Source organism: Arachis ipaensis, chromosome B6 (assembly GCF_059453495.1).
Source record: "Arachis ipaensis isolate K30076 ecotype BB chromosome B6, ASM5945349v1, whole genome shotgun sequence".
Lineage (NCBI taxonomy): Eukaryota > Viridiplantae > Streptophyta > Magnoliopsida > Fabales > Fabaceae > Arachis > Arachis ipaensis.
In genome coordinates, this window is record NC_142441.1 from 39975479 (window position 1) to 39999895 (window position 24417).

Consider the following 24417-nt stretch of genomic DNA (forward strand, 5'->3'; position numbering starts at 1 on the left):
ACCAAACTTAGTTCCTTGCTTAATGCAAAAGATCAAATACATGCAGAGAACCTCTCGTGCTTTTATTAAGAAAATGACTATGAACTAGAAACTAAACTATTGGTAAGTAGTTTTCCTGATTGGTTGGAGCTAGTAACTTGTCATTGAAGGGGTGTAGTGTGATTCTAACTGAAATCTTTGGTGGAACACCAAACTTAGAATTACACATTCACCCTTGGATTGTTTTGGTGTGCAACACCAAACTTAGCTCCTTACAATACAGGGAGAACTACTTGTAACCTTTATTGAAATAATCATGAAAAGAAAACTACCTTAGGTTGGGTTGCCTCCCAACGAAGCGCTCTTTTAGCGTCGCTAGCTCGACGATTTCTCCATTAGTTGAGATGATACTTCATTTTGGGGCTCTCCCCTATGTTGCCCATGTAGTGTTTGAGCCTTTGTTCGTTCAAATTGAAGCTCATGGAAGGCGGTCTTGAACCTCCCTTCATCAAAAGGGATGCTCTCCACAGGTCCATTTCCCTTTCGTCTCTTGGAGCTTGATGATGCCACGAGTGCTCTCTGAATTGTAGAAGTATGAATGGTTTGAAAGGGTGTAGCTAAGGGTGTGGGTGAAAGTAAGAAGTATGAAAAAAGGAGAATTGGAATGTGAAGGGGTACGGAATAGGAGCCACTTATATAGGGAAGTGGTAAGTGATGCAGGAAAACTTGTCTCTCAACAAATCTCCCCTTCGGCAAGTGTACCGAATTTGTCGTCAAGTAAAAACTCACAATAGAGTGAGGTCGAATCCCACAGGGATTGATTGATCAAGCAACTTTAATTAGAAGAATGTTCTAGTTGAGCGAATCCAGAATTTGGTTTGAGAGTTGCAGAAAATAAAATGGCGGGAATGTAAATAACAGAAAAGTAAATGCTAGAATTTAAGGACTGGAAGTAAAGGACTGAAAATAAATTGCAGAATTGTAAATGGGAATGGGGGATTCGCTCATAAAAGTAAATGGCAGAAATTAAAGAGAATGGGTAAGATCAGAGATGGGGAGTTCATTGGGCTTAGGAGATGTTGCGATTCTCCGGATCAAGTTCATTTTCATCTCTTCCTCAATCAATGTACTCTTTGATCTCCTTGGCAATCTTAATTGATTGAATTACAATTTTTTGCAATTCAATCTCTCAAGTCTTGATCAATAGCCAATTCCTTGGTCAATTGCTCATGAGAAGAGATGAAGTATGGTCACTGATTATACCACATGCATTTCCCAAATCAAGTATTGAGAGGGTTATAGTCACATACCCATCCAAACCCAATTTGGTCCAGCATGAGAAAGCATTTCTAGCTTGATCTCTTCATTCCTCTTTCAAGGTTCAAAAGATATCCAAGTTTGAATAGCTTCTTTTCCAAGATAACTACTCAATTGGATGAAGATCGAAAGCTTTCAAGTAAAATCAAGAGAAAAGATAGAAGAAGAATAATGAAAATTAGTATTGATCCAACAAATTACAACAGAGCTCCCTAACCCAATGAAAGGGGTTTAGTTGTTCATAGCTCTTGAAAATGAAAACAAAGATGAAGAATACATCATAAAACTAGAAAATGCAGAGAAAGTAAAATACAGAGAGTAGTTCTCCTTTTTCCAGCCTCCAGAACTCCTTAACAATTCAATGTTAAGTGTCACTAACGTTGGCTCAACTTCCCTTCTCCACGTTAGAGTGCACGTTAACTTAGTTAACGTGACTCTTAACGTGGGCAATGATGGCTTTGAGAGTGTTATTGGCAATCACTTTTCTCATTAACCTTGCAAGTTACCTCCCTTTCCTTGCTTCCTTTGGTCCTGAAATCAAGCAACAGAGTGCATTAAAGTTCTAGTCTAAGTCATGGGTAATGCAGCATACAATTTGTCACTAAATTCATGCAAAATCCTCATGAAATAATGTAAAATGCACAATGTATGCTTGAATCAAGGTGTAGGTGAATATCTACCCAAAACTAGCTTATTTCCTAAAGAAATGCATGAAACTACCCTAAAAACAGTAAAGAAAAGGTCAGTGAAACTGGCCAAGATGCCCTGGCATCACAACACCAAACTTTAAGCTTGCTTGTCCCTAAGCAAGTACTGGAACAAGAGAATGATGAATGGAATATCCAGAGGAATGAGTCATTCTTGTGGAAGTCATGTTACTGCTTTTATGGTGGTTTCATGCATAGCAACTTAGGTTCATTCCATTACTGGCTTTCAGACTTTTATCATGTCCCTAAACACTTACTTTGTTTATATCCCAAGAGACTTTTATTCATTGATCCTTTTATTGTTATTTCAAGGGTTATTTGTGTTATTTAGGCTAAGTGCTCTGTAAGGGGGCAACTCTTTAAGATAAGCTTTCAGCCAACACTCCCGAACCAGTTGGTTCAAGGTGCTAGATGTTGAAGCACCCCTAAGGACTTACTCCCTCAAGTCTCTCCCCCATACATACACACCACAGGCATATAGTTTATTTATTTTCTTTTCTTGAGACCTTGGTGTCCAGCACCTCTTTGGGTTACTAAATGCTCTGTAGTGAGGGTTACTCTTGATAGTGGATTTTCAGCTGATAATCCCGAGTTAGTTAACCCAAGTTACCAAGTGATAAAGCACCCCTGAGAGCTTATTTATCCAAGTAGATCCCTCACACAGGAGCACCACAGACACTTGTCTCAAGGTCCAAACCATTGGTGCCTAGCCTTATTGCTTACTCTTTTTCTTTTGTTTTTCACTTCCATTGTTCTTTCCCTTTTCTCTTATTAGGATCTTGTTATTAACTTAGTCTCATGGGTATATCCAAAGTCAAGTATTCAGGATAGATAGTTATCCTCCTAGCCTTGTGGTTGAACCAACTTAGCTAACTTATGACTACCCCAAATATTCATGAATGCACTTCCACATTATGAACTCTACTCTAGTCTTTTAAAAACATAAACATTCTCTTCTTCATTTGATTTAAAATGGACAAGCTTACAAGTAAATAAGGGAAAGATGCAGTGACATTTAAACCAGAAATCATGGACCTATTCAGAAAGAAAACTTAAAAGACAGAATTTAAAAAGTTTAAACATAACATGGAAGTAGGTTCTATTTCATACAAGATCTTCCTTATTTAAAGCATAGAAAACGATGGACTAAAAAGAACTCCATCACCTTTCATTCATGTGGATGTCCATGCTCCCATCCTTGCTTGTCCTCATTGTGTCTCTCTTGAGTGCTTGTACTTCCACTTCCCTTGCCTTTTCCAAGCAGCTTCCTCCAGAAACCACCATCTTCCATCTTCTTCTTGAGTGTCTCCTTTTGCTGTTTCACTTTCCTCTCTTCTTGTTCTACAAAATCTTTTTGGACCTCATCATATGTAGGGATGGCATAGTATGGCTGATGCATATTACTGGTCATGTAGTTCAACTTGGCTTGAGTGTTTACATAGAACTCCTCCCTATGTAATTGTCTTCCTTCATTGAGTACACTGAACTCATTGAAAGTTTTCATTTGGGCTATCTGCCGGTGGTTGAGTTCTTGCAAGTGCTTCTCTTGAAGCTCTTGCCTCTCATTCACTTGGTTGATGGCTTGAGTGAGCCGGGAGTGGTGTTCCTGCTGCTGCTCCATTTGTTGTTTTTGCCATGCTTCCTGTTGGCTCAGCCGGTTCAGTATTTGCTCTTGTCCTTCCATATGTCTCTGTCCCAAATCTTCAATGGCTCTTAGAAGGTGAGTCATATTCAAGTTGGCTGGGTCATAATGCTCTTCCTGCTGGTATTCTTCCTGATGATATTCCTCTTGATGAACTCTTTCTTTTGCTTTTGGTTTCCCTATTTGTGGCCTTCTTTGTTGCTGAGCAGGTGTAGTATAAACCAATCGCTCGAGTGTAACTGGCCTCCCTAGGTTCACCCAGTCTGGGTTGCTGTCCTCAAATAATACTTTGGCCTTGTTGCATAAGCGGAGAATGGTGCTGGGGTACCAAAGCCTGGCACCTGAATCAACCTTCTCAGCTGAATCTTGAATTCCCTCGGCGATAAGCTCATTCACATTGATTTCCCCACCTTGTATTAAGCAATGCACCATAGTGGCTTGATTGATGTTTACTTCTAAATTATTTGCAGCTGGTAGAATGGACCTCCTTACGAGTTCAAACCACCCCTTGGCTTCAAGGCTCAGGTCTCCCCTCTTGATGAACTTGGGTCTCCCATCTGTGTACCTCTCCCAGTCAGCTGCTATAACACAGATGTCTGCCACTATCTCTGAGAGCTCATCATTATCAGGGCTTCTACTTATCCTTGCCTGATAACTATCCTCATCAAAATGAGGTGATTTCAGGTGAAGAACTCTTGTTATGGCGTTTGGGCTGAAGTCCACCTCCTTTCCTCTTACGTAACTTTTGAAGGTTGGGGCCTTGGTTTTATCTTCTCTTACTACATTTGCATAAAATTCCTTGATGAGGTTTCCATTGATCTTCCCCTCTGGACTTGTGAGCAATTGCCACCCCCTCTGTTCGATTTTCTCTAGAATTTGTGGTGACTCATTTGCATTGATTTGGAAGATTAACTCTGGCAATATCTTTCTGGCCCTTATCCGCTCGAATTCATGTTCATGAAAGGCCGTTTTGAATCTCTTCTCATCGAAAGGGACACTCTCCATGGGTTCCTTCCTCTTTTGCCTCTTTGAGCTTGATGATGCCATGAATTGAGTTGCTGTTTTGAAAAGGGGGTTGGATGATACGGATAGATGAGGAATAGGTTGGCTATGATAGAGTGTGATGAAGGGGGTTGAGCAAGCCGAAAGTATGAAGTGTGGGAGTGGGAATTTGAATGTGAGGAATGAGCATGCACTAGAGCTCACTTATATAGGGAGATCATGAGTGGATGGAAGGTGTGGATTGCAAGGATTTTTGCTTGATGAATGGTTAGGGTTGTGTATGAAGGAAGGACAAGGATTATCACTTAATGAGAGTGATTGGTTCGGTCTTCAAGGGTCTTCCTTCTCCAATGTTGCATGGCAACGTTTCTCCATGCGTTTCCTCTTGAGACATGTGTGTAGTGCTCTTCATTAAGTGGCAAAATCTCCCCCATTTAATTGTCCAATCAATCCCTTTTTATGCTTCTTTTCTTTTCCTATAAAGATTTAAAATAAGAAAATTAATATCATAAAAATCAAACTCTACGGCTAGGATAATAAAGAGAAAAGAAAAGAGTTTGTTTATTTATGAATTTTAACTGATTAACTACTTGTGTATCCTTATGCATTTTGGTGGCACCATGGGGTGACACCAAACTTAGTTTGAAGCAATGTGATGAAAAGTTTTGTTCAAAGCTCCCAAGACTAGCATGCATCTTGGTTTGCTTTGAACACCAAACTTGTTCTTCACTATATACTGCATGATAAAGATTTCACCAAGTGTTTGTCAAGATTGGGTTGAAATTCATAAATAATTGATTTATTCATTATTTTAAAAACATATAAAACATGGGTTGCCTCCCATGAAGCGCTTCTTTAGCGTCACTAGCTTGACGTTTTTCCCTCATCAGGGTGGTTGGTAGTGCTTAAAGTCCTCCCCTCTTGTTGTGGACTTATATCCATTGGTTGGATCAATGATCTCCACATGTTCCAGGGAAAGAACTCTGTTGATAGTGAAGACCTTAGGTAACTGAGATGGTACAGTAGGGAGATTAGGGGGAATATCTGGGAAGTAAGCTGAGACAACTCTATCCCCTGGAGAGAAGTCTTCCGTAGGGATCTTCTTGTTCCTCCACCTCCTTGGTACCTTCTTCTTTGTTTCTTTTGAGGTTGCCTTCCCCTTGGTGACCTCTTTTTCTGCAGGGGTTGTGATGCTGTCTTTACCTGCCTCTAGAGGTTTAGGTTCCTCTAATTTTTCCTTGAGCTGTGGCAATTGCTGTGTTCCTTGTTTATCAATTAAGGGAATCTCAGAATGATCTGGCTGTGCTTCAGTGCTTGTCTCCTCCTTCAGTGTCTCATTATCATTTGTGCTTCGTTCCTTGTCCCCTTGATCTGTTTCTTGTGAGAGTTTGAAAATATTGAAGCTGAGTCGTTCATCATGGATTCTCAATATTAGCTCCCCTTTCTCTACATCGATAAGTGCTCTGACCGTAGCTAGGAATGGTCTTCCCAATATGATTGGATGAGAGTGACTCTCTTCCATGTCCAGGATGACAAAGTCTGTTGGGAGAAAGTATTTCCCAACCTTTAGCAACACATTTTCCACCACTCCTATTGCTTGCTTTTGAGTTTTGTCAGCTAGTCTAATGATTACATCTGTGAGCATTATCTCATTGATCTGCAGCCTCTTTGCTAGGGATAAGGGCAATAAGTTGATGCTGGCCCCCAAATCACATAGTGCTCTATCGAACATAGTTTCACCTATGACACAAGGGATGCGAAAACTCCCTGGGTCTCTTCTTTTTTTAGGCAACTCAGGTTGAATAAGGGCACTACATTCTTTGTTCATTACTATAATCTGGCCTCCTTTGAGTGAGCTTTTCCTGGGCAGAAGTTCCTTCATATACTTGATGAATGTAGGCATTTGCTGAATTGCCTTGATGAATGGTATGTTTACATGCAAAGATGCAAACAAGTCTAGGAACCTTGAGTATATTCTCTTTCCCACAGCACCATTGAGCAGTTGAGGAAAGGGTGCATAGAGCTTCAGCAACTCTTGTTGTGACATTTTTGGTTCTTGGTGATCTCTATCCTCCTCCTTTATTGAGTTGTCTTCAGGTTGTTCGAGAAGTTTGCCTTGCTTGTCATCAGTCTCTTGATCACTTGTAGTGACCATTTTGCAATCTTTCCATCTTACTTTCTTTGCTTCGGCTTTGGAATTTTTCTCTGTGTCACTTGGGAAGCTATCAGTAGGTTTGGGAATCTTCTCAGCTAAATATCCCACTTGGAATTCCAGCTTTCTAATGGTCTCTCCCTGGTTCTTAATATTGGCTCGCACCTCCTCTTTGAACACCTTATTTTCTTGAATCTCTTGGCATATTCCTTCAAGTATGGCTTCAATCTTAGAGAGCTTGTCATCAATTGACGAGTGATTTGGAGCAGATGTGCTGTTTTGGCTTTGATAAGCGTGTGGAGAAGTGTTGTTGTGGGGGTGTTGAGATGTCCTCTGTGTGAACTGCTGGTGAGCTGCATTGTTGTTGGAGTTGTAACGACTCTGGTCTTGGTTTTGATCTTGCTCACTTCCCCACCCAAAGTTTGGGTGGTTTCTCCATCCAGGGTTGTAGGTCTTGGAGTATGGATCATAGTTTTTCCTTGGTGAATTCCCAATGTAGTTGGCTTGCTCCTGACTACCCTCTGCTTCTTCATTCACTCCTTCTTGGGTTGTTGATGAAGTTGAGATTGCTGCTACTTGGTTCCTCTCCATCTTCTTGGTGAGGTCAGCCAGCTGCTGGGTAATGAGCTTGTTTTGGGCCAACAGAGCATCTACATTGTTTAGCTCTATTACTCCTCTTGTGTTCCCTCTTTCGGAAGCATAGAAGTAGTCGTTCTCTGCTACTGTTTCAATAACATCTATGGCTTCCTCAATAGTCTTCTTCTTGTTCAAAGATCCTCCGGATGAATGGTCTATGGCCTTTTTTGACTCATAAGAGAGCCCTTCATAGAAAATGTGCAGCTGCACCCATTCGTTGAACATGTTGGGTGGACACCTCCTTGTTAAGTCCTTGAACCTCTCCCATGCTTCATATAGAGTCTCACCATCTTGTTGCCTGAAAGTTTGGACCTCAGCTCTCAGCCTATTGATTCGTTGAGGAGGGTAAAATTTTGCTAAGAATTTGTTCACCACGTCTTCCCAAGTTGTCAAGCTTTCCCTTGGGAAAGATTCCAGCCACTTGGCTGCTTTGTCCGTAAGTGAGAATGGAAACAAGAGCAGTCTATAGGTGTCAGGATGAACACCATTAGACTTCACTGTGTCACATATCCTCAGGAAGGTGGTTAGATGTTGATTGGGGTCTTCTTGAACACCTCCTCCAAACGAACAGTTGTTCTGAACGAGGGTGATGAGCTGTGGTTTAAGTTCAAAGTTGTTGGCATGGATTGTTGGCTTTTGGATGCTACTTCCACAATTGCCTGGGTTTGGATTGATGTAAGAGCCCAAAACTCTTCTATCCTCCCCAGCATGATTTGCTCTACCTCCTCCCCCATGGTTGTGATCTTCTTCTTCATGATGGTTTTCCATGTTGTCTTCCATGTTTGGTTCAAAGAACTCCTCTTCTTCCTCAGCACCAACCACTTTCTTTCCTCTTGCCTCCCTCCGTAATCTAAGGAAGGTCCTCTCAGGTTCAGAATCGAAGGAAGTTGAAGCTCCGCTTCTTCTCCCTGTTATACAACCATCAAGTGCAAGCAAGAAAAGATAGGTGCAGAAAGTATTTGTGTCAGAATTACTGTTAGTTGTGGGTGATGTAATATATCAAACAGTTAGTGGGTTAGCAAATAGAATTGAAAATAACAAAGATAAACAAAAGAGTAGAGGGGGAAGGAAAGAAGTTTAACTAAAACAGAAAGTAAATCACTCACACAGAAAATGAAAGTCACAAAATAAAAATACTCAATCTAGTGATCTTCCAATTTAATCATTGTTGATGCACAATCAATCCCCGGCAACGGCACCATAAACTTGATGCACGGAAAACTTGTCTCTCAACAAATATCCCCTTCGACAAGTGTACCGAATTTGTCGTCAAGTAAAAACTCACAATAGAGTGAGGTCGAATCCCATAGGGATTGATTGATCAAGCAACTTTAATTAGAAGAATGTTCTAGTTGAGCGAATCCAGAATTTGGGTTGAGAGTTGCAGAAAATAAAATGGCGGGAATGTAAATAACAGAAAAGTAAATGCTAGAATTTAAGGACTGAAGTAAATGACTGAAAATAAATTGCAGAATTGTAAATGGGAATGGGGGATTTGCTCATAAAAGTAAATGGCAGAAATTAAAGAGAATGGGTAAGATCAGAGATGGGGAGTTCATTGGGCTTAGGAGATGTTGCAATTCTCCGGATCAAGTTCATTTTCATCTCTTCCTCAATCAATGCACTCATTGATCTCCTTGGCAATCTTAATTGATTGAATTACAATTTCTTACAATTTAATCTCTCAAGTCTTGATCAATAGCCAATTCCTTGGTCAATTGGTCATGAGAAGAGATGAAGTATGGTCACTGATTATACCACATGCATTTCCCAAATCAAGTATTGAAAGGGTTATAGTCACATACCCATCCAAATCCAATTTGGTCCAGCATGAGAAAGCATTTCTAGCTTGATCTCTTCATTCCTCTTTCAAGGTTCAAAAGAGATCCAAGTTTGAATAGCTTCTTTTCCAAGATAATTACTCAATTGGATGAAGATCGAAAGCTTTCAAGTAAAATCAAGAGAAAAGATAGAAGAAGAATAATGAAAATTAGTATTGATCCATCAAATTACAACAGAGCTCCCTAACCCAATGAAAGGGGTTTAGTTATTCATAGCTCTTGAAAATGAAAACAAAGATGGAGAATACATCATAAAACTAGAAAATGTAGAGAAAGTAAAATACAGAGAGTAGTTCTTCTTTTTCCAGCCTCCAGAACTCCTTAACAATTCAAAGCTACTCCTATATATACTATTTCTCTCAGCTTCTAGTTGGCTCTTCAAGTCTTGGGCCTTTGGATCTTGAGTTTGGAGCAGTTCTTTTCTTCATTTGGGCTTGGCTTTACTTGCAGAGAGAAAGTGATAAGTGGGCAGAGACTTTAGCTCAGGGCGTTAGGGGTGTTAACATTTAGTGAAAGTATAAGTTCGAGAACGTTAGTGACACTTAACATTTTCACTAACGTTCCAATGTACCCCTTTGCCTCACGTTAGAGCCCACGTTAACTAGGTTAACGTGGCTTCTAACGTGGCCTTGCTAACCTTCGAGAACGTTAGTGACACTCAACATTGTCACTAACGTTCCAGTGTGCCCCTTTTTGCTTCACGTTAAAGCCCACGTTAACTAGGTTAACGTGGCTTCTAACGTGGCCTTGCCAAACTTCGAGAACATTAGTGACACTCAACATTGTCACTAACGTTCCAATGTGCCCCTAGATCTCATGTTAGAGTCCACGTTAACTAGGTTAACGTGGCTTCTAACGTGGCCATTCTTAGCCATCCCAACGTTAGTGACAATGTTGAGTGTCACTAATGTTGGCTCATCATTCATTCCTCATCGTTAGCTTCCACGTTAACTAAGTTAACGTGGAAGTTAACGTGGCTCCTTGAGGGGTTGTGTGGTTGCTTCTAACGTTAGTGACTATGTTGAGTGTCACTAACGTTGTCGACAACTCTCACTTCTCACGTTAGCTCCCACGTTAACCAAGTTAACGTGGGAGTTAACGTGGTGTATTGCATCCTTAGGCCAACGTTAGTGACAATGTTGAATGTCACTAACGTTGGCTTCTCTTCCCCCTTTAACGTTAGAGGCCACGTTAACTAGGTTAACGTGGGCTCTAACGTGGCCACTCATGAGTGTTTGCCAACGTTAGTGACAATGTTAAGTGTCACTAACGTTGGCTCAACTTCCCTTCTCCACGTTAGAGTGCACGTTAACTTAGTTAACGTGACTCTTAACGTGGGTAATGATGGCTTTGAGAGTGTTATTGGCAATCACTTTTCTCATTAACCTTGCAAGTTACCTCCCTTTCCTTGCTTCCTTTGGTCCTGAAATCAAGCAACAGAGTGCATTAAAGTTCTAGTCCAAGTCATGGGTAATGCAGCATACAATTTATCACTAAATTCATGCAAAATCCTCATGAAATAATGTAAAATGCACAATGTATGCTTGAATCAAGATGTAGGTGAATATCTACCCAAAACTAGCTTATTTCCTAAAGAAATGCATGAAACTACCCTAAAAACAGTAAAGAAAAGGTCAGTGAAACTGGCCAAGATGCCCTGGCATCAGTAAGTAAATGAAAGGTGTGGATTGATGGTATAGGCTAATCATGGACGGTTGGGGTTTGGCATAAAATGAGCACAAGGATCACTATTTTTATGATGGGTTGGTTCGGTCTCTAAGGGTATCATTCTTCCAATGTTGCATGGCAACATTTCCCAATGCATTCTCTTTGAAGACAAGTGTATAACGTCCCCCTTGTGAAGTGGCTGAACCCCCTTCTTCATTTGTCCCATCAATTCCATCCAATCTTCCCTTCATCTCTACTACAAGATAAAAGGAATAAAACTAATGAGTTTGGATAGTGGCGGCAAAATTAGAGAGTGGAATAACTACTTTTTAAAATTTTTGTTTTTACATAACTAAGTGCTATTCATGAATACAACCCAACTGACTGATTAATTGTTCATATATGCAACATTGGTGACACCAAACTTATTTTGTGACCATGTGGTGTAAAAAGAGTTGATTAAGGCTTTAAGAGTAACACAATGTGAATTGTGTTCTTGTCCTCTTAGTATGCCTGGAACACCAAACTTGTTGTTCACTATATGTTGCATATAAGGATTCATCTAAATGTTTGTCAAAGTTGATTTGGAATTCATGAACCTTGCTTTATTAACTACTTTAAATATCAAGAAAAAAAATGAAAGGATATAAAACATGGGTTGTCTCCCATGAAGCGCTTCTTTAGCGTCATTAGCTTGACATTTTGACTTTGTCATGGTGGTTGGTAACGCCTTAAATCTTCCCCTATCGCAGTGAATCTATCTCCGTTTGCTTCATTAAGAATCTCCACATGTTCCAAGGAGAGAATTCTACTGATGGTGTAAACTTTAGGCAGCTGAGATAGAATGGTGGGGAGATGAGGTGGAATAACTGGGAAATAAGCAGAGATTACTTTATCCCCTGGGGAGAAATCCTCTGTAGGGATCTTCTTGTTCCTCCATCCCTTTGGCACCTTCTTTCTTGTTTCCTTTAATGCTATCCTGCTCCTTGTGGCCTCTTTTCCCAGGGAAATTTTGTTGCTAGTCTCATATGACTCTGGTGGGTTTAGCTCCTCTTGGGTTTCCTTTAGCTATTGTACCTTTTGACTGTATTGTTTGTCAACTAAAGGGATTCCCAGGTGTATTGTTTGTGCTTCAGTGCCTGTTTCTTCTACCAGTGCCTTATTGTGATTTCCCCTTGATTCCTTGTCTTTCTGACTTTCTTCTTGTGAGGGTTTGAAGACATTGAAGGTAAGTTGTTCATCATGTATCCTCAATATTAGCTCTCCTCATTCCACATCTATGAGTGCTCTGGCTGTGGCTAGGAATGGCCTTCCCAATATGATTGGATGGAGGTGACTCTCTTCCATCTCCAAGATAACAAAGTTTGTGGGAAGGAAGTAGTTTCCAACCTTCACCAACACATTTTCAACAATTCCTATTACTTGTTTTTGAGTTTTGTTAGCCAATTTGATGATTACATCCAAGGGTGTTAGCTCATTGATTTGAAGCTTCTTCATGAGGGATAAAGGCATTAAGTTGATGCTTGCTCCCAGGTCACAGAGTCTTTTATCAATCCTTGTTTCTCCTATAGCACAAGGGATGTGAAAACTCCCTGGATGCTTCCTTTTTGTAGGCAATTCTGGTTGAATGAGAGCACTGCATTCCTTATTCATCACTATTGTTTGCCCTCCCTTTAGTGAACTTTTCTTGGTCAGCAGCTCCTTCATACACTTAATGTATGAGGGCATTTGTTGGAGGGCCTTGATGAATGGTATGTTTACATGGAGAGATGCAAACATGTCGAGGAACTTTGAGTACACTTTCCTTTCTACACCACCCTTGAGTCTTTGGGGAAAAGGTGCATATGGGTTCAGAATTTCCTTCTCCCTTAACTCCTTCTTCTGTGTGGAGTTGGTTTCTTGGTCACCCTCTTCTTACTTCTCTACTGAAATATCTCGAGAGTGTTCTAAGGGTTTGTTTAGTTCTTTTTCACTCCCCTCATCACTTAAGGTGACCACCTTGCATTCTTCCCATCTTACTTTCTTTGCTTCACCTCTCGGTTTTTTCTCTGTGTCACTTGGGAAGCTATTAGTAGGTTTAGGAATCTTCTCAGAGAGGTATCCCACTTGAAATTCCAGCCTCTTGATGGTGTCTCCCTGGTTTTTAATATTAGCTCGCACCTCATCCTTGAACACTTTGTTGTCTTGGATTTCCTTGCATATACTTTCAAGTAGAGTCTCAATTCTGGAGAGTCTATCTTCGGATGGTGATGGTGAGTTGAGGTTGGCGGGGTGAGAATGGCCATTTTGGTTTTGATATGCATGTTGAGAGGTATTATTGGGTGGGTGTTGATATGATCTCTGTGTAGAATGTTGGTGAGTTGCATTGTTGTTGGGGTTGTGATGTCTCTGATCTTGGCTTTGATCTTGTTGATTTCCCCATCCAAAGTTTGGGTGGTTCTTCCAACCAGGAATATAAGTTTTGGAGTATGGATCATGTGTCTGCCTAGGTGAGTTCCCAATATAGTTGGCTTGTTCCTGGTCACCCTCTTCCTCTGCATTCACTCCTTCTTGAGCTGTTGATGAAGTGGTGACTGCTACAACTTGGTTTCTTTCCATCTTCTTGGTATCATCTTGTTTTGAGCCAGTAGCACATCCATGTTGTTCAGTTCCATTACTCCCTGAGTATTGCCTCTTTCATAAGCATAGAAGTAATCATTCTCAGCTACAGTCTCGATGACATCTATGGCTTCTTCAATGGTCTTCTTCTTGTTCAGAGATCCCCCAGATGAGTGGTCTACTACTTTCTTTGATTCGTAAGAAGGACCTTTATAGAAAATGTGTAACTGCACCCATTCATTGAACATGTCTGGCGGGCATCTTCTTGTTAAGTTCTTAAACCTCTCCCATGCTTCATAGAGAGTTTCACCATCTTGTTGCCTAAAGGTTTGTACCTCAGCTCTCAACCTGTTGATTCTTTGAAGAGGGTAGAATCTTGCCAAGAATTTGTTCACCACATCTTCCCAGGTTGTTAAACTCTCCTTCAGGAAGAATTCCAGCCATTTAGATGCCTTATCCTTGAGCGAAAAAGGAAACAGAAGCAGTCTATAGGTGTCAGGATGAACACCATTAGACTTCACAGTATCACATATCCTTAGGAAGGTGGTGAGATGTTGATTGGGGTCTTCTTGGGCACTTCCTCCGAATGCACAGTTGTTCTGAACTAGGGTGATGAGCTGGGTGATGAGCGGATAATTTATACGCTTTTTGGCATTGTTTTTAATATGTTTTTAGTAGGATCTAGTTACTTTTAGGGATGTTTTCATTAGTTTTTATGTTAAATTCACATTTCTGAACTTTACTATGAGTTTGTGTGTTTTTCTGTGATTTCAGGTATTTTCTGGCTGAAATCGAGGGACTTGAGCAAAAATCAGATTCAGAGGTTGAAGAAGGACTGTTGATGCTGTTGGATTCTGACCTCCCTGCACTCAAAGTGGATTTTCTGGAGCTACATAACTCAAAATGGCGCGCTTCCAATTGCGTTGGAAAGTAGACATCTAGGGCTTTCCAGCAATATATAATAGTCCATACTTTGGCCGATTTTAAACGACGTAAAAGGGCATTGAATGCCAGTTCTACGCTGTTATCTGGTGTTAAACGTCAGAAACACGTCACAAGCCAGAGTTAAACGCCAGAAATACGTTACAAACTGGCGTTCGACTCCAAGAATGACCTCTACACGTGTAACACACAAACTCAGCCCAAGCACACACCAAGTGGGCCCCGGAAGTGGATTTATGCATCAATTACTTACTTCTGTAAACCCTAGTAGCTAGTTTATTATAAATTGGACTTTTTACTATTGTATTTGATATCTTTGGACGCTTGGTTCTTAGATCATGGGGGCTGGCCTCTCGGCCATGCCTGGACCTTTCACTTATGTATTTTCAAAGGTAGAGTTTCTGCACTCCATAGATTAAGGTGTGGAGCTCTGCAGTTCCTCAAAGATTAATGCAAAGTACAACTGTTTTTCTATTCAATTCAACTTATTCCACTTCTAAGATATTCATTCGCACTTCAACCTGAATGTGATGAACGTGACAATCATCATCATTCCCTATGAACGCGTGCCTAACAACCACTTCTGTTCTACCTTAGATTGAATGAGTATCTCTTGGATCTCTTAATCAGAATCTTCGTGGTATAAACTAGATTGATGTCGGCATTCATGAGAGTCCGAAAAGTCTAAACTTTGTCTGTGGTATTCCGAGTAGGACTCTGAGATTGAATGACTGTGACGAACTTCAAACTTGCGAGTGCTGGGCGTAGTGACAGACGCAAAAGGAGGGTGAATCCTATTCCAGTATGATCGAGAACCTCAAGATGATTAGCCGTGCTGTGACAGAGCATTTGGACCATTTTCACAAGAGGATAGGATGCAGCCATTGACCATGGTGATGCCTCCAGACGATTAGCCATGCAGTGACAGCGCATCGGACCATTTTCCAGAGAGGATCAAAAGTAGGCATTGACAATGGTGATGTCCTTACATAAAGCCAGCCATGGAAAGGAGTAAGACTGATTGGATGAAGACAGCAGGAAAGCAGAGGTTCAGAGGAACGAAAGCATCTCTATACACTTATCTAAAATTCTCACCAATGATATACATAAGTGTTTCTATCCTTATTTTCTATCTAATTATTATTTATATTCGAAAACTCCATAACTATTTGATATCCGCCTGACTGAGATTTACAAGGTGACCATAGCTTGCTTCAAGCCGACAATCTCCGTGGGATCGACCCTTACTCACGTAAGGTTTATTACTTGGACGACCCAGTGCACTTGCTGGTTAGTTGTATCGAAGTTGTGAATGAAAAACGATTTATTAAGACGTGCGTACAGAGTTTCTGGCGCCGTTGCCTGAGATCACAATTTCGTGCACCAAGTTTTTGGCGCCGTTGTCGGGGATTGTTCGAGTTTGGACAACTGACGGTTCATCCTGTTGCTCAGATTAGGTAATTTTATTTTTGTTTTCTTTTCAAAATTTTTTCAAAAATCTTTCAAAAATTTCTCATCTGTTTTCAAAAAATAAAAATAAAAATTCTTTTCAAAAATATTTAATTTATGTTCTTCAGAATTTTTAAGAATGAATTCTAGTGTTTCATGAAGCATGTGAAGCCTGGCTGGCTGTAAAGCCATGTCTAAATTCTTTTGGACTGAGGCTTCCAACCATCAGCATGGAAGCAAGTTAATTGGAATGTCAGCCGTGTCATGTCTGAGTTACATACTAAAGCTTGGCTGGCTATTAAGCCATGCCTAACCCTCAGATTGGAGCTTTAGAATAAGAACACAAGATTCCTGGAATTCATATTAAAAATTTTGGAATCCTTATTTTTCTTTTTTTTAAATAATTTTCGAAAAATCCAAAAAAATCATAAAATCATAAAAATAAAAAATATTTCATGTTTCTTGTTTGAGTCTTGAGTCAAGTTGAAAGTTTGGTGTCAATTGCATATTCATCTTGCATTTTTCGAAAAATTCATGCATTTATAGTGTTCTTCATGATCTTCAAGTTGTTCTTGGTAAGTCTTCTTGTTTGATCTTGATGTTCTCATGTTTTGTGTCTTTTCTTGTTTTTCATATGCATTCTTGCATTCATAGTGTCTATACATGAAAAATTTTTAAGTTTGGTGTCTTGCATATTTTCTTTGCATTAAAAATTTTTCAAAAATAAGTTCTTCATGTTCATCTTGACATTCATAGTGTTCTTGGTGTTCATCTTGACATTCATAGCATTCTTGCATGCATTCATTATTTTGATCTAAAATTTCCATGCATTGAGCATTTTTAGTGTTTTTCTCTCTCATCATTAAAAATTCAAAAATCAAAAAAATATCTTCTCCTTTTTCTTCTCATAAATTCGAAAATTTGAGTTGACTTTTTCAAAACTTTTTAAAATTTAGTTGTTTCTTATGAGTCAAATCAAATTTTTAATTTTAAAATCTTATCTTTTTCAAAATCTTTTTCAAAAAATCAAATCTTTTTCATTTTTCTTAGTTATTTTCGAAAATTTTAAAAATATTTTTCAAAAATCTTTTTCTTATCTTTATCACATAATTTTCGAAAATAACATCATCAATTAATGTTTTGATCCAAAAATTTCAAGTTTGTTACTTGCCTGTTAAGAAAGATTCAAACTTTGAGTTCTAGAATCATATTTTGTGATTTCTTGTGAATCAAGTCATTAATTGTGATTTTAAAAATCAAATCTTTTTCAAAACTAATTTCAATCATATCTTTTTCAAAATCATATCTTTTTCAAAAATTTGATTTTAAAATATCCTCTCTAACTTCTTATCTTCTTACCTTTTCAAAATTGATTTTCAAATTTGATTCAACTAACTAACTAACTTTTTGTTTGTTTCTTATCTTTTTCAAAACTACCTAACTAACTCTCTCTCTCTCTAATTTTCGAAAATATCTTTCCTCTTTTTCAAAATTTCTTTTTTAATTAACTAATTATTTTAATTTTTGATTACTAACCTTTTTCAAAAAACTATTTTCGAAAATCACTAACTCTTTTTCAAAAATTATTTTCGAAAATTCTCTCTCTCTCTTATCTCATTTTATTTATTTATTCATCTACTAACACTTCATCTCACCCAAATTCGAACCCCCTCTTCCATCTGTGTTCGAATTTTTTTCTTCTTCTTTTCTTCTACTCACACAGGGACCTCTATACTGTGGTAAAAGGACCCCTATTATTATTATTTTTCTGTCCCTCTTTTTCATATGAGCAGGAGCAAGGACAAGAACATTCTTGTTGAAGCAGATCCAGAACCTGAAAGGACTCTGAAGAGGAAACTAAGAGAAGCTAAATTACAACAATCCAGCAAGCACCTTTCAGAAATTTTCGAACAAGAAGAGGAGATGGCAACTGAAAATAATAATAATGCAAGGAGGATGCTTGGTGACTTTACTGCACCTAATTCCAATTTACATGGAAGAAGCATCTCCATTCCTGCCATTGGAGCAAACAATTTTGAGCTTAAACCTCAATTAGTTTCTCTGATGCAGCAGAACTGCAAGTTTCATGGACTTCCATTTGAAGATCCTTTTTAGTTCTTAACTGAATTCTTGCAGATATGTGATACTGTTAAGACTAATGGAGTAGATCCTGAAGTCTACAGGCTCATGCTTTTCCCTTTTGCTGTAAGAGACAGAGCTAGAATATGGTTGGACTCTCAACCTAAGGATAGCCTGAACTCTTGGGATAAGCTGGTCAAGGCTTTCTTAGCCAAGTTCTTTCCTCCTCAAAAGCTGAGTAAGCTTAGAGTGGATGTTCAGACCTTCAGACAGAAAGAAGGTGAATCCCTCTATGAAGCTTGGGAGAGATACAAAGAACTGACCAAAAAGTGTCCTTCTGACATGCTTTCAGAATGGACCATCCTGGATATATTCTATGATGGTCTGTCTGAATTAGCTAAGATGTCATTGGATACTTCTGCAGGTGGATCCATTCACCTAAAGAAAACGCCTGCAGAAGCTCAAGAACTCATTGACATGGTTGCTAATAACCAGTTCATGTACACTTCTGAGAGGAATCCTGTGAGCAATAGGACGCCTATGAAGAAGGGAGTTCTTGAAATTGATACTCTGAATGCCATATTAGCTTAGAATAAAATATTGACTCAACAAGTCAATATGATTTCTCAGAGTCTGAATGGAATGTAAGATGCATCCAACAGTACTCAAGAGGCATCTTCTGAAGAAGAAGCTTATGATCCTGAAAACCCTGCAATAGCAGAGGTGAATTACATGGGTGAACCTTATGGAAACACCTATAATCCCTCATGGAGAAATCACCCAAATCTCTCATGGAAGGATCAACAAAAGCCTCAACAAGGCTTTAATAATGGTGGAAGAAATAGGTTTAACAAAAGTAAACCTTTTCCATCATCCACTCAGCAACAGACAGAGAACTCTGAACAAAATACCTCTAATTTAGCAAACTTAGTCTCTGATCTATCTAAGGCCACTGTAAGTTTCATGAATGAAACAAGGTCCTCCATTAGAAAATTGGAGGCACAAGTGGGCCAGCTGAGTAAAAGGATCACTGAAATCCCTCCTAGTACTCTCCCAAGCAATACAGAAGAAAATCCAAAAGGAGAGTGCAAGGCCATTGACATAGTCAACACGGCCGAACCTGGAGAGGAAGGGGAGGACATAAATCCCAGTGAGGAAGACCTCCTGGGACGTCCAGTGATCAATAAGGAGTTTCCCTTTGAGGAACCAAAGGAATCTGAGACTCATCTAGAGACCATAGAGATTCCATTGAACCTCCTTATGCCCTTCATGAGCTCTGACGAGTATTCATCTTCTGAAGAGAATGAGGATGTTACTAAAGAGCAAGTTACCAAGTACCTTGGTGTAATCATGAAGCTGAATGCCAACTTATTTGGTATTGAGACTTGGGAAGATGAACCTCCCTTGTTCACCAATGAACTAAGTGATCTGGATCAACTCACATTGCCTCAGAAGAAACAGGATCCTGGAAAGTTCGTAATACCTTGTACCATAGGCAACATGATCTTTGAAAAGGCTCTGTGTAACCTTGGTTCAGGAATAAACCTCATGCCCCTCTCTGTAATAGAGAAACTGGGAATCTTTGGGGTGCAAGCTACTAAAATCTCATTAGAGATGGTAGACAATTCAAGAAAACAGGCTTATGGACAAGTAAAGGACGTGTTAGTAAAGGTTGAAGGCCTTTACATCCCTGTTGATTTCATAGTCCTAGATACTGGGAAGGATGAGGATGAATTCATCATCCTTGGAAGACCCTTCCTAGCCACAGCAAGAGCTGTGATTGATTTTGACAGAGGTGAATTAGTCCTTCAATTGAATGGGGACTCCCTTGTGTTTACAACTCAAGGTTATCCTTCTGTAAACATGGAAAAGAGGCACAATAAGCTTCTCTCAAAACAGAGTCAACCAGAGCCCCCACAGTCAAACTCTAAGTTTGGTGTTGGGAGGCCACAACCAAACTCTAAGTTTGGTGTTGAACTCCCATATCCAAACTCTAAGTTTGGTGTTGGGAAGTCTCAACAATGCTCTGAACATCTGTGAGGCTCCATGAGAGCCCACTGTCAAGCTATTGACATTAAAGAAGCGCTTGTTGGGAGATAACCCAATTTTTATTTATCTAATTTTATTTTTCTTGTTCTTTCATGTTTTATTAGGTTCATGATCATGTGGACTCACAAAATAAATATAAAAATTGAAAATGGAATCAAAAACAGCAGAAGAAAAATCACACCCTGGAGGAAGACCTTACTGGCATTTAAACGCCAGTAAGAAGCATCTGGCTGGCGTTCAACGCCAGAACAGAGCATGGTTCTGGTGCTGAACGCCCAAAATGGGCAGCATCTGGGCGTTTGAATGCCAGAATTGCACCCTGGAGAAGAGCTGGCGCTGAACTCCCAGAACAAGCATGGTTCTAGCGTTCAACGCCAGAAATGGGAAACAAATGGGCGTTCAACGCCCAGAACAAGCACCAATATGGCGCTGAACGCCCAGAGTTGTGTGCAAGGGCATTTTGCATGCCTAATTTGGTGCAAGGATGTAATTCCTTGATACCTCAGGATTTATGGACCCCACAGGATCATCTCAGCATCTATGGACCCCACAAGATCCCCACCTACCACCACTCACTCTCTTCCCTCTTCTCAATGTTCATCCTCTCTTCCCAATAAACACTCTTCCCCAAAACTCTTCACTAATCACCTCAATCTCTCTTCCCTATCACCACTTCACCACTCACATCCATCCAATTTTCCCCATAAACCTACCTCATAAACCCCACCTACCTTTAAAATTCAAAATCAATTTCCCACCCAACACCCACCCTTATGGCTGAACCTTACCCCCTCCCTTCCCTATATATAGCCCTCTATTCTTCCTCATTTTCACACAACACAACCCTCTTTTCCCCTTCTTGGCCGAAACACATCTCTCTCTCCATCTCCTCCATTTCTTCTTCTTCATCTATTCTTTTTTCTTTTGCTCGAGGGCGAGCAATATTCTAAGTTTGGTGTGGTAAAAGCATAAGCTTTTTGTTTTTCCATTACCATTGATGGCACCCAAGACCGGAGAATCCTCTAGAAAAGGGAAAGGAAAGACAAAAGCTTCCACCTCCGAGTCATGGGAGATGGAAAGATTCATCTCCAAAGCTCATCAAGACCACTTCTATGATGTTGTGGCCAAGAAGAAGGTGATCCCCGAGGTCCCTTTCAAACTCAAGAAGAATGAGTATCCGGAGATCCGACATGAAATCCAAAGAAGAGGTTGGGAAGATCTAACAAACCCCATCCAACAAGTCGGCACCCTAATGGTTCAAGAGTTTTATGCCAATACATGGATCACTAGGAACCATGATAAAAGTAAGAACCCAAACCCAAAGAATTATATTACAATGGTTTGGGGGGAAAACTTAGATTTTAGTCCGGAAAATGTGAGGTTGGCGTTTAACTTGCCTATGATGCAAGGAGATGCACGCCGCTACACTAAAAGGGTCAACTTTAATCGAAGGTTGGACTAAGTCCTCATGGACATATGTGTGGAAGGAGCTCAATGGAAGATTGACTCCAAAGGCAAGCCGGTTCAATTAAGAAGACTGGACCTTAAGCCTGTAGCTAGAGGATGGTTGGAGTTCATCCAACGCTCCATCATCCCCACTAGCAACCGATCTGAAGTTACTGTGGATCGGGCCATCATGATTCATAGCATCATGATTGGAGAGGAAGTAGAAGTTCATGAAGTCATCTCCCTTGAATTCTACAAAATAGCCGAAAAGCCCTCTCCTGGGGCAAGGCTAGCTTTTCCTCATCTTATTTGCCATCTATGTTACTCAGCTGGAGCTTTCATAGAATGAGACATTCCTATTGAGGAAGAGAAGCCCATCACTAAGAAAAGGATGGAGCAAGCAAGAGAGCCCATTCATGGATCTCAAGAGACGCATGAAGCTCATCACCATGAGATCTCGGAGATGCCTCAAATGCATTTTCCTCCACAAAACTATTGGGAGCAAATCAACACCTCCCTAGGAGAATTAAGTTCCAACATGGGACAATTAAGGGTGGAACATCAAGAGCACTCCATCATCCTTTATGAAATAAGAGAAGATCAAAAAGCAATGAGGGAGGAGCAACAAAGACAAGGAAGAGACATAGAAGAGCTCAAGGACATCATTGGTTCCTCAAGAAGGAAACGCCACCATCACTAAGGTGGACTCATTCCTTGTTCTTACATTCTCTGTTTTTCGTTTTCTCTATGTTAAGTGCTTATTGGTGCACGAAATTGTGATCTCAGGTAACAACACCAGAAACTCTGTACGCACGTCTTAATAAATCGTTTTTCATTCACAACTTCGATACAACTAACCAGCAAGTGCACTGGGTCGTCCAAGTAATAAACCTTACATGAGTAAGGGTCGATCCCACGGAGATTGTTGGTATGAAGCAAGCTATGGTCACCTTGTAAATCTCAGTCAGGCGGATATAAAATAGTTATGGAGTTTTCGAAAACATATACTAAAATAAGGATAGAAGATAAGGATAGAAACACTTATGTAATTCATTGATGAGAATTTCAGATAAGCGCATAGAGATGCTTTCGTTCCTCTGAAACTCTGCTTTCCTGCTGTCTTCATCCAATCAGTCCTACTCCTTTCCATGGCTGGCTTTATGTAAGGGCATCACCATTGTCAATGGCTACATCCCATCCTCTTGTGAAAATGGTCCAAATGCTCTGTCACAGCACGGCTAATCATCTGAGGTTCTCGATCATGCTGGAATAGGATTCACCCTCCTTTTGCGTCTGTCACTACGCCCAGCAATCGCGAGTTTGAAGCTCATCACAGTCATTCAATCCCAGAGTCCTACTCGGAATACCATAGACAAGGTTTAGATTTTCCGGACTCTCATGAATGCCGCCATCAATCTAGCTTATACCACGAAGATTCTGATTAAGAGATCCAAGAGATACTCATTCAATCTAAGGTAGAACGGGAGTGGTTGTCAGGCACGCATTCATAGGGAATGATGATGATTGTCACGTTCATCACATTCATGTTGAAGTGCAAATGAATATCTTAGAAGCGGAATAAGTTGAATTGAATAGAAAAACAGTAGTACTTTGCATTAATCCTTGAGGAACAGCAGAGCTCCACACCTTAATCTATGGAGTGTAGAAACTCTACCGTTTGAAAATACATAAGTGATGAAGGTCTAGGCATGGCCAAATGGCCAGCCCCCAAAACGTGATCACAGGATCAAAATACAATCCAGGATCTTCCCAAAAGATCTCTAATACAATAGTAAAAAGTCCTATTTATAATAAACTAGTTACTATGGTTTATAGAAGTAAGTAATTGATGCACAAATCCACTTCCAGGGCCCACTTGGTGTGTGCTTGGGCTGAGCTTGAATGTTACACGTTCAGAGGTCATTCTTGGAGTTGAACGCCAGTTTGTAACGTATTTCTGGCGTTCAACTCTGGCTTGTGATGTGTTTCTGGCGTTTAACTCCAGACAGCAGCGTAGAACTGGCGTTCAACAGCCTTTTATGTCCTCTAAACTCGATCAAAGTATGGACTATTATACATTGATAGAAAGCCCTGGATGTCTAATTTCCAACGCAATTGGAAGCGCGCCAGTTTGAGTTCTGTAGCTCTAGAAAATCCACTTTGAGTGCAGGGAGGTCAGAATCCAACAGCATCAGCAGTCCTTCTTCAACCTCTGAATCTGATTTTTGCTCAAGTCCCTCAATTTCAGCCAGAAAATACTTGAAATCACAGAAAAACACACAAACTCATAGTAAAGTCCAGAAATGTGAATTTAACATAAAAACTAATGAAAACATCCCTAAAAGTAACTAGATTCTACTAAAAACATACTAAAAACAATGCCAAAAAGCGTATAAATTATCCGCTCATCACAACACCAAACTTAAATTGTTGCTTGTCCCCAAGAAACTGAAAATCAAATAGGATAAAAAGAAGAGAATATACTATAAATTCCAAACAATCAATGAAACATAGCTCCAATTAAATGAGCGGGACTTGTAGCTTTTTGCCTCTTGAATAGTTTTGGCATCTCAATTTATCCATTGAAGTTCAGAATGATTGCAATCTATAGGAACTCATAGTTCAGATAGTGTTATTGATTCTCCTAGTTCAGTATGATGATTCTTGAATACAGCTATTTTATGAGTCTTGGTCGTGGCCCTAAGCACTTTGTTTTCCAGTATTACCACCGGATACATAAATGCCACAGACACATAATTGGGTGAACCCTTTCAGATTGTGACTCAGCTTTGCTAAAGTTCCCAATTAGAGGTGTCTAGGGTTCTTAAGCACACTCTTTTTTTGCTTTAGACCTTGACTTTAACCGCTCAGTCTCAAGTTTTCACTTGACACCTTCACGCCACAAGCACA

At 39.9% G+C, this 24417-nt stretch overlaps 3 non-coding genes across 3 annotated transcripts; 2 read left to right on the forward strand and 1 right to left on the reverse strand.

Moving 5' to 3' along the window:
• Nucleotides 1-7656: 7656 nt before the first annotated feature.
• LOC148555241 (small nucleolar RNA R71) lies at nucleotides 7657-7762 on the forward strand. Its single transcript, XR_015886928.1, has one exon. It is a non-coding gene; the product is annotated as a small nucleolar RNA R71 (small nucleolar RNA).
• Nucleotides 7763-13788: 6026 nt separating this feature from the next.
• On the forward strand, nucleotides 13789-13892 carry LOC148555242 (small nucleolar RNA R71). The gene has a single exon (XR_015887805.1). It is a non-coding gene; the product is annotated as a small nucleolar RNA R71 (small nucleolar RNA).
• Nucleotides 13893-18252: 4360 nt separating this feature from the next.
• On the reverse strand, nucleotides 18253-18360 carry LOC148555243 (small nucleolar RNA R71). The gene has a single exon (XR_015886819.1). It is a non-coding gene; the product is annotated as a small nucleolar RNA R71 (small nucleolar RNA).
• Nucleotides 18361-24417: the final 6057 nt, after the last annotated feature.